Source organism: Leptonychotes weddellii, chromosome 11 (assembly GCF_054177405.1).
Source record: "Leptonychotes weddellii isolate Sample4059 chromosome 11, ASM5417740v2, whole genome shotgun sequence".
NCBI lineage: Eukaryota > Metazoa > Chordata > Mammalia > Carnivora > Phocidae > Leptonychotes > Leptonychotes weddellii.
In genome coordinates, this window is record NC_138379.1 from 79551266 (window position 1) to 79560043 (window position 8778).

Consider the following 8778-nt stretch of genomic DNA (forward strand, 5'->3'; position numbering starts at 1 on the left):
CTCTCCCACTCCCCCCTGCTTGTGTTCCCTCTCTCACTGTGTCTCTCTTTGTCGGATAAATAAATAAAATCTTAAAAAAAAAAAAAAAGAAACCATATCTCAGTCATGACAAAGATAAAATTAGAGGTAAGGAACAAAGGGAAGGAGATTTTTTTTTAAAGATCATTTATTTACTTATTTATTTGACAGAGAGAGCACACAAGCAAGGGGAGGAGCAGAGGGAGAGCGAGAAGCAGGTTCCCCGCTGAGCAGGGAGCCCAATGTGGGGCTCAATCCCAGGACCCTGGGATCATGACCTGAACGGAAGGCAGATGCTTAACCGACTGAGCCACCCAGGCGCCCCGGGAAGATTTTTAACTCCGAGAAAGAGGGAGAGGGGAATTGTTTTGGGTAGATGGTTTGCAATTGGGTCTTCATTTTACAAAGGTGATTGAGTGACAATAAGGAGAGGTTAATGCCATTGAAAGATGTTTTATTACTTACAACTCCTGAGGGAAGGGGGTCACGCCATGCCACACAGGTCCACGTGGAGAAGCACCAGGTTAGGTCAGGAGGGAGAAGCAGGAGCGAGGGGAAACTATAGACCACAGCCTTTATTGGGGTTTTTGTGGTAAAGATATGATAGGACAGTGTAAACAGCTGAGGAGTGACTAGTTTGAATAATTCCAGTGAGCTTTGGGGCATAGGGACTGTCTCTGGTTGTCTGGCACCTGGCCCAAGGGAAATATTGGCTTGATGTGTGAGTTAGATTAAGGAGGTGGTTGGGAGTATGGCCTGAGGATTGGTTGGAGAGTTTGTAATATGGTTTTTATGTGTCTACTTAAGCCGGATCACAGGGGAGATGTAAACAATTGTGGCTATTGGTTTGACCCTATAATTAATGGAGACCAAATAGAATCTAAGAAAACACAGAATAGGAGAATCTTATCCATCTGTAGCTATTTATACTACCTAGTCCTCTGCTGTACATGTAGAAGATCAATAAAGTTTGGTTGGTTGGTTGGTTGGTTGGTTGGTTGGATGGATGGTTGGATAAGATTTTTGGCAGTAGAGAAATCTTGAGAGAGAAAAATGGCACTTTGCTGTTTTCCCTAAATCACACCTCTTGTAGCAGAATTTGCCGCTTCAGGATTGTATCCCAAGTTGCTCAGTGATGAAATGGCTTGAGTAAGACATATGTTGTATCTTTTTGGCTTAGGCAATTTTTGCTAGTAGGCACATACACACTCCTGTCTACATTCTTCATCTGTTTTTTATCCTTCACCATAAATTTGCCAGGGATAAAATGTTTCCTCATTTATTATAAGAACAGGGAATGCAAATGAGAATCTTTGGTGGGTCCTCAGTAAAATCAGTGGCTCCTCATCTTACAGTCAAATTTCTCACAATTATCCTATAAGGCGAATAAGGACTGGCCCCATTACCTCTCTGATCTCTATTTCCCCTGCACTGGCCCTCTGTGACCTGCACCAGCCAGACAAGCTGTCTCGCAGCTCCTGGAACACAAGCAAGCAGGACCTTTGCACTTATGTTCCCTTACCTGGAACACCCCCAGATAGCCATGTAGCCTGCTTTCTTGCCTTCTTCCCTTTTCCAATTAAATGTCACCTTATCAGAGAGGCTCTGCTGACTATCAGATATAAAATACCAAACCATGGGCCCCTGGGTAGCTCAGTTGGTTGAGCGTCGGGCTCTTGATTTCAGCTCAAGTCATGATCTCAGAGTCATGAGATCGAGCTTGTATCAGGCTCCACACTGAGCATGGTCCCTGCTTAAAATTCTCTCTTCCTCTGCCCTTCCCCCTGCCCCACCCCGCTTACACGTGCTTGTGCAATCTCTCTCTAAAAAAAAAAAAAAAAAAAAATTACAACCATTCCTCTTTTTTAAAAAAGATTTTATTTATTTATTTATTGGAGAGAGAGAGAGAGGGGAGAGAAAGAGAGTGCAAGAGGAGGGGAAGGAGCAGAGGGAGAGGAACTAGCAGACTCTGTGCTTAGCACAGAGCCCGACGGGAGGTTGGATCCCAGGACCCCGATCTCATGACCTGAGCCGAAATCAAGACTTGGACACCCAACTGAATAAGCCACCCAAGCACCTCTACAACCATGTCCCTTACACACACATGCTTAATTTTTTATCCTTTACATTACTTCCTTCTATTCGTAGCACTCATCACCACTTACACCACTTAGTATATTTTATACTTATTTTTGTGCACATATGCCCCCTCTTCCCACTAGTAGAACATAAATTCCATGACAGAAAGAGTTTTGGTAATCCCCAAACCTAGAAGAGGGTCTGGCACATGATGGGTGCCCAATATATATCTGTTGAATAGATGAATGAAGGAATGGCCCAAATACAAGCATACATTCCCTCTTGTTCTTGATCTTAAGATTTTTTTCCCCCTTAGTTCCAAGCCCAGAATTTGCACTGGATAAGAGAAACTGGCCACTGAATGATACATGAACCTGTTCTCCAAGAAAATCACCCCTACCCTCAATGTTTCTCCTCCTGTTAGCCCTCATCTGGATAAATGGCACTACCGTCCAGAAACCAGGAGTCATGGTTCCTCTCTTCTCCTGGTCCCCCGGGCTGGGTGTATCAGCAAGTCCTACAGTTTAACTTCAGAACACATGTTGCTCAGACTAAACCACTATCCTCTTTCACTGAACCTCCCAATATGTGTCTCCTATTGAATTCCTAACCCATCCCCACCTCCACCCCCACCCAATTTGCCCACAGTAACCAGAGATGGTGTTTAAAAATTATCTAAGATCATGTAACTAACCTAGAAGCCCTTGAATGTCTATCCAAATTTCCCATTATAGGTCCCAGAATTCTGTGTGATCTGGCCCTGCCAGCCATTTAAATTCATCCTTTGTCACCCATTCCCATCCCCCCCGCCCAGTCCACTTTTCTCCCGCCCTGCTGGTTTCCTACAACCTTTTGAGAAGCCCAAGTTTATTCTTGCCTGCAACCTTCCCATTTACTTCTTCATGCTCTTCTTTGAATAGCTGGTCCATAAAGATTATTCTTTAGATGTCAGTCCAAATGTCACCTCCTTAGAGGTGCATTCCACACACTGGTAGGTCTCCTCGTGCTATTCCCTATCCTACTGTCCTGTTACTTCAAGTACTTCACAATTAATCATTAGTTTATTTAATAGTCCATGGGGCAATCCTTTCAACTGGGCCCTGAGGAATACCTCTCTGGATAATAGTAACATTTTTTTTTAAGATTTTATTTATTTATGGGTCGCCTGGGTGGCTTAGTCGTTAAGAGTCTGCCTTCGGCTCGGGTCATGATCCCAGGGTGCTGGGATCGAGCCCCGCATCAGGCTCCCTGCTCCGCGGGAAGCCTGCTTCTCCCTCTCCCACTCCCCCTGCCTGCGTTCCCTCTCTCACTGTGTCTCTCTCTGTCAAATAAATAAATAAAATCTTTAAGATTTTATCCCAGCACGCTGGGATCATGACCCGAGCCGAAGGCAGACTCTTAACGACTAAGCCACCCAGGGGCCCCAGTAGTAACATTTTAGAAACTCTATCTGGCCAGAGAACTTGTACCTTTTTCTCCCCTGGTGCCCTTTCTTACCTCTACATCGAGCAATGCTTGTTCCTTATTCTCTTCCTCAAATCAAATCCTGCCCTTCTGAACGTAGCTGGTATCAATGATGTACGTGTTAGCATGAGTGGACACACTCCAATCAATTGCTAATGTCTGTCAGGAGTCCTGTGTTGGGGACTCTGAGGTGTGCCACAGGCTGAGTGGGACATTTTACTTTGACCAGTTCATGATGTGCAATCCTGTGAGGGAAAGAGCAGAGATGGAATGCATGGCCATGTATTAAGCACATATTTAAGTTTATTGCTCCTTGCTCCAAGATCATTTGACATTTTCTTCTTATTTCTAATTTGGCATAAGGGATTTTGTCTTCTGGAAAAGATTTTCAAACATCAACAACAAATGTGAAAGTTATTTCACAGACTCAGTAGTTCCATCAATCACATCACTAAGGAAACAAATACTTTTTGAAGGATCCACAAGCATCCTTAAAAGTTTTTGAATATATAACCTATTTCATTATCACACAAATCCTCAAGACTTTATTATCACTTTTTCATGTAAGAAAATTAAGCTTTTACGTATTGATCTTTTTCCCTGTACAGTTGGTAAATAACAGAGCTGGATCTTCACCTCAGCTCAGGCATTTTGCAGGGCCCAGGATCTTTCACTATACCAGTAAATAAGTTCCTCCATTGTCTTTGCTTCAAGCAATCTTGTGGATAAGGGGATGGTTATAGGACACAGTTGTTGCCTGCTTGGAAAAGTGGCACGTATATATACTCACAACTTAAGACTCTTGAAACTTTGAATCCGTATATGAACAAGAGAAGGTGAACCTAATTGGAACTGTATCTCCAATCACTGGGAGTGATTGATTAATCAAGGAAGGCTTCCTGGAGGGAAGAATTTAATATGAGGTTTTGAAAGAGTATTGATACGAGGAGGGCAGGGATACCGGGAAGAGGAAAATGAGAATCTCATGTGTAAGATCGTTAGTTGTAGCTTTTCAGGTGGACCATGCATGCAAATGTGTTTGAATGTGAGAAGCTATATAAAGAAATCACCATTTATTTCTTTGGAAAACTCTATTATGTTCTATTTAAATGGCTGAAATGTCAGGGGGCCAAAAAAGTTATTTTTAAAAAATTGATCATCAAATTGAAACTACCTACTGGATGAATTATAAAAGCCAGCAGTCAGAAAAACCCCCTCACTGAAGAAAAAGGAGACATCATGGGGTTGTCATAGAGGAATGATGAATATATATTGGGGGTGTCTTTTCATTCTGTCTTTTTGGCTCTACCCCAATGGAAAGAAAAAAAACAGATTGGGGAACTGAGAGTATAAAAGAATAGACATGTCTGTTGTTCATGACCTAATCTGTGCTGAGATATTTTCCTTTTCTGTCTCACAGGTGTGTCTTTAGCTACTATCTGGGGAGGCAGGAGGGTAAATTGGGGAGATGGTGCAACGGAGTGACCCTTCCATTTTTTTTTATATTGAGATTGAAATTGCTAGGTAGATTATCATCATCAACCAGTGGTCCACCATGAAGTACAAAGAGGGTCTGGGCGGAGAGGATGACCTCTGACCTGTCCTCGATATCATCAAACCCACAGTGCTCCTTTTCCCAAAACAGAATGTACATCTAACTCCATGGGTATTCAAACAGCTTTGCATTGGAGAGTTTAGAAGAATGTTCCAGCCAAATGGAACTATGGGGCTATGCTGCTCGCCAAGCCTTCCTTCTGAGAAAGGCCCTTTCCCCATACCATGTGACTATTCGGGACCCCTGCCTCCAGCTGAACCATCAGAATGCTCACTGTCCTGGATGCAGACAGATGGACGTGTGCCCTCACCAGGGTCCTCTTTAGGAATTGATACGGACTGAATGATATGCTAGGGAGAGAAGGTTCTCTCTTTTCTCTTTACCTCTAAGGATGATAGACACCAGGAATAACCAGTGATCATCTTCGCTGTCACCTGGAGAAAATCTGTCTGGAGCCAACAGAACTAGCTGCCTGTAGAACTAAGAGGTGGTGAAAAGCACAGTCCTTATGTTGTCATTTGAACCCGCTGGATCCAGCTGGGTTTGAACTCAGGTCACCTCTTGGCCTTCTTGGTTATAGAAATGTAATATTATGCTTTAAAATAAAAAAACATGTATTTGGTCTTCATCCTCGTTTCTGGCATATAGAGCTCCTAAAACCCTTGGAATTTCGTAAGTCATAAGAGAGGCAAAGGTGTATTTTTTTCTTCCTAACGAGCTTTAAACCATACCTGAGTTTATGTTAATGAGGTGAGCTGGGAAAGCCTCTAAGGATTTGGGCTGGTTGCCAGGAGAAGGAACCATAGTGATTAGAGGCTTGGAACTTTCAGCCTCAACCCCCTGACCTCCGGGGGAGGGGAGAAGGGGGGAGGTTGAATCACCAATGGCTAATGATTTAATCAGTCTTGCCTATGTAAGGAAGCCTCCATTAATACCCAAAAGGATGGGGTTTGGAGGGCTTCTGGGTTGGTGCACAAGAACTCATCAGTGTTCTGGATAGTGGTACATCCCATACTCCACCGGGACAGAAACTCCTGTGCCCAGAAGTCTTCCAGACCTTACCCTATGTATCTCTTCATCTGGCTCTTCATTTGTATCCTTTAATAGCCTTTGTAAGAAATCTACAAGTAAATTGTTTTTCTGAGTTCTGTGAGCTGCTCCAGCAGATTAAACCCCAGGAGGGAGTCATAGGAAACCTACCCGCCCCCTTTCCCCATCCCTGTTGAAAAGAGCTAAAATCTCATTCAGGAGTGTGAGGAATTAAATATTCAAAAACGCTTGTTTGAAATCACTTTTGACCCTAAACTGACCCGAGCCTTAAAAATCAGAACTTGAAACAAGTATGCATGTGCTCGGGAAGATTTTTGACTCCAAGAGAAATTTCAGGATAAAGTTAGAAGGTTCTTTTCTATTTAAGCCTGGAGAGAAAGCCAAAAGTAGTTTGAGAGGAGACAGAGAATAATTAAAAGGCAGAGAGAAAGGAATCAAATTATACCTAGGTGTTTACACTTAAATATTATTTAACTATTAATTGACACTCATATAGCTTTTAGATATGTGCCAGGAGCTATTCTAAGCACGTTAAAGATATTAGCTCACTTAACCTTCATAAAAACCTGTCGAGATAAATGACTTTCAAGTACATCATTATTTTAACAACATTTTAATAATGGTAATAATTTCTGCCATTTTTAAGTGCTCACTGTACCCATATTTTATGTATATTATTTCATTTACCCTTCACAACAACCATAAGGAGTAGGTACAGTTATTTTGACTATTTAATGAATGAAAACAAGACTAAGAGAAATTAAGTAGCTTTCCAAAGGACACACAGCCAATAGGTGGTAGATTCAAATCCCTAGCTGCCTGCCTTTAAAATCTGTACTCATTCTTAATATCTTACTTTTTTTAAAGATTTTACTTATTTATTGGAGAGAGTGAGAGAGAGAAAGAAAGCGTGTGCACACAAGTGGGGGGAGGGGCAGAACACTGAGAAGAGGGAGAAGAGGGAGAGGGAGAAGCAGGCTCCCCACTGAGCAGGGAGCCTGAAGCGGGGCTCAATCCCAGGACCCCAGGATTATGACCCAAGCCAAAGTCAAACGCCTAACAACTGAGCCACCCAGGTGCCCCAATATCTTACTGTTCTAATACAGTTTAGTTTTATATTCTCACACAATTGAGTAAAAAAAAAGCAAGCGAATACTTAACAAGATTATTACCCAGTACAACCATCCATCTGCAGGCAGCTTATTCAAATTTGAGGCATCACACACAGGATAAAATTAAGAGCTTTTGAAAGTTGTCTTTGCAACCATCCAAACTAATAAAGTTAGAGGATAAAATCATAGGGAGCATATAAACTTACCTCAGGGACAGTTATTCTCATCTTCATTTCCATGCTGTCAGTTGACGGATGTTGATTGAATGTCAGGTTGATTGAATCTCACAAGTGTTCTGAGTCGCACATGAGATGAGATATTTTAAGGAGAGTTTGATATGCGGCGATTTACGAGGTGTGGAAAATCTGCAAGGAATAGGGAGGGCAGTGTTCTGCATTAATAATAGGAGGAAACTCTTAGGCCTCCTCTTGTCCTCTTGAAGGGACAAGAAAAAACCGTTTCTGGAACCCAGGGAGGGGTGCTGTAGGGAGGAGCGTGGCCCAAACAAGCTGGGCCTTCAGCAGAGCAACATGGCTAACCCACAGCCACCTGGAAGGTGGGACACTGGAGAAATAGCCTCCCTGACTGCCTTTCTTTGCTATACAGTGATCTCCTGCCAGGACCTCCAATTGGTCAAAGTCAACCCAAAGCCAGAGGATCGAGGATTCTGTGGAATTGGTTCACACTGCCAGCCTGCGGGAGTGCAGAACAGGGTAAGAAGGGGTGGAGACTGAAAGGCAAATGGACAACATCCAGAAGATTGATAATGGCCCAAATCAGTACATGTTCTTTGATAAAGCCGAATTTCCAAGCCTGCCCAAGTGTAGATCCCCGAACCAGTCTAAGTAATCGGTTGGTCTCAATATCATAATCCTTTCTATCCCTCTTCCGGTCCTTTAAATCCCAAAAGGCCTCTGGCCCAAGTTGGACCTGCCTACAGCTTTGGTCCCCTTTGTGCTCTTCCTTACCCAGCCTTCCCAGAGCAGTGCAGAGTGCTGGGGCTCCCCCACCCCCGCCCGCAGCTCAATGCTAGCAGGGAATTTATACCTGGAACCAACCTCTAGGGTGGCCCTGTTTGTTGTTCTAGCTAAGGGCTTCCTTGGGAAATTTCACCATCCTGTCTGCTCAATAGATACCTGCCCTGGGCCAAGCTTGGAAAGGTTACAAGTTTAAGCAATGGCCAGAAACTCTGGCTTCTGTTTCTAGACTTGTGCAAAGTGCATGTGGTTGTTGCATTGGCAACAAGAGGAGAGGCTAGAACTGGTGTGTTTATTTAAGCTGTCAGGTGAGACAAAGTGTCAACATGTTGGCCTGGTTCAGTTTCTTTCTTTCTCCTTCCTAGAAAGGGCTAGTATCCAAAATCTATAAAGAACTTATCAAACTCAACACCCAAAGAACAAATAATCCAATCAAGAAATGGGCAGAAGACATGAACAGACATTTTTCCAAAGAAGACCTCCAAATGGCCAACAGACACATGAAAAAGTGCTCAACATCGCT

At 43.1% G+C, this 8778-nt stretch overlaps 1 long non-coding RNA gene across 1 annotated transcript in view; it reads right to left on the minus strand.

Moving 5' to 3' along the window:
* Positions 1-3842: 3842 nt before the first annotated feature.
* The window catches only part of LOC115941280 (uncharacterized), a 5986-nt gene continuing 1050 nt past the window's right edge, over positions 3843-8778 (minus strand). The window contains exons 2-3 of the long non-coding RNA XR_004076042.2: positions 7485-7643; positions 3843-3936 (exon numbers count right to left, since the gene is read on the minus strand). This is a non-coding gene — a long non-coding RNA (uncharacterized LOC115941280). The remainder of the gene's footprint in view (positions 3937-7484; positions 7644-8778) is intronic.